Raw genomic sequence first — 2,241 nt, 5'->3', positions numbered from 1 at the left:
CTTTATCTTGTTCATTACATGATTATACCTAAAATCATTTCCAAATTTTTCAACCAGAGGGGGTATCACATTCCTCATAATACATGCTTTTTAAAACTGCCATTTGCTTGTTTATTTCCATTCTTAACTTCCTCTACTAACAGTCTAAGCAATTCATTAGTCTCTGCTTCAGTCTATATCATATAATATATCCTTGCTCTTTTCTGTCCCTCACTTCCTAGACCTCGAAATATTTCTTCTTGATCCTGACTCTGTGATCTTATGTCCATCCTATAACAAATTCAAAAATAACTTTTCATAATCTCAAATATGGAATTGGATTAAAATATAAATGCATCTGATATAAAAAGAACAAGCACATATATAATAATAATAATAACAATAATAATAATAATACTTCATTAACAGAAGTGACATTGTGCTCCCCTTTTATGATTGGAATGAATTAGTGGCTAACCTAAGATTAGATTAACGCTATACTTACTCAAAACTGATTAGCGTTAGGAGATAGGCCAACTATCCATAGTTGTAATATATGATAGGCATATAAGGTGAACATATTTTAATAATATGTACATAATCCAAATTGGTGTTGTAGCCTACCTAATAATAATATGTACATGATCCATTCACTGCAATTTTTTGTGAAATTAGGGTTTATGAAATTAGGGCTTATAACAAAAGTGGACCATACTAAAAGAGAAAGAAAAATATAAGTTGAATTTCTTTAGTCCAAGATATGATTGAAATGTATTATAAATCAAATATCCTTATAATCTGGCAATGAAAAATTGTTGATTTAAACCAAAGAAACTAAACTGGTAGAATAGCATCTATTATCCAAATTACAAATTACATGTTCCTTTATACAAACCAAATCATGCTTTGAATTATTACCAGATGTGTGTACATAATAATTGCATTGGTGATTTGTTAGGAAGAAAACAAATATAATAAGAGTAGTAAAGAAAAATGATATCTGCTTCATCATTAGAAATTAACTATTATTAACCCTAGAAAACCTTACAAAATTAATTTAAAAAATATTATTAACCCTAAATTTTTTGTCGATTGTAACATAAACCCTAATTTCATATAAACCCTAATCATAAAAGCTTGCGTATCAAGTTCTAATTAGAAAAAGGGATCGATTTTTTGATCTAACATAAACCCTAATTTCATAGAAATTAATCTTATCAAAATCATATATTAGTTTCACTTAATTACCTACAATAGTACTTGCAATCATGAAATCGGGCCAACCATATGAAATTTTATCCATCCGACTCCAAATCACATAAATTTTTAAGCAGTATCATGGATAAAAGTTTCATCATACATAAATTTTTAAGCAGTATCATGGATAAAAGTTTCATCATATATTTAGAAACTAATATATGATCAATAGATGTACACAGAACTAATATATGATCAAACATAGATTAATTTTTTCTACAGCAATAAAAAAAACCATTATTTATCCTCATCTTTGCCCACAACAATAAAGAGGCTCACAGTTTTGAGACATAGAAAAACAAAGCAAACAATCAGAGAACCAAAATTATGCAACTTGCACATGCGTATATTTGTTCTCATATATAAGTTAGTACTTGCAATCATGAAACATTAGTACGGCAAACTTTCATACAAAGAATACCTGAGTTCTTGGATAGCGCTGGAGAGGTTGATGAAGTCGGAAGAGATGCAGGGGGAGACAATGAAGCGCTGTTCTTCGAAGTTGATGAAGCCGGAGGAGATGCAAAGCCGAGATACAAAGTTGGAGGAGATGAAGTGTTGTTCTTCGAAAAGAGGCGGAACAAAAGGGAGGCGGAAGCGCTGTTCTAGGTATTTCACTTTTTTCCCAATTGTTTTCTTTTCAATTTGTAGGATAATTTGAGAGAGGAGAACTTATGGTTATAAATATAGGTAGTATAATTAGTGGGATAATTATGATCAATTATCCCAATTCTATATTCTAGTAGAATTCTACTTGACTAACGCACCAAAAAAATAATACAGTTCTAGTTCTACAAAAGTTCTACTTGACTAACACTATAAAAAAATATCTCATTTCCTAATTCTATGTGACTAACACCTTAAAAATTTATCCCACAAATTATCCCAGTTTCAATTTTAAGTTCTAGGTGACTAACCCCCCCTTAGGGATTTGTGGTACCACTTAGGCGTTACATTAGTAATTAAGGAAATAGATTTTTCGAAGAAATAAACAAATTTTCAGTT

This window comes from Asparagus officinalis, chromosome 7, assembly GCF_001876935.1.
Source record: "Asparagus officinalis chromosome 7, Aspof.V1, whole genome shotgun sequence".
NCBI lineage: Eukaryota > Viridiplantae > Streptophyta > Magnoliopsida > Asparagales > Asparagaceae > Asparagus > Asparagus officinalis.
Note: the sequence above shows the minus strand (reverse complement) of the source record.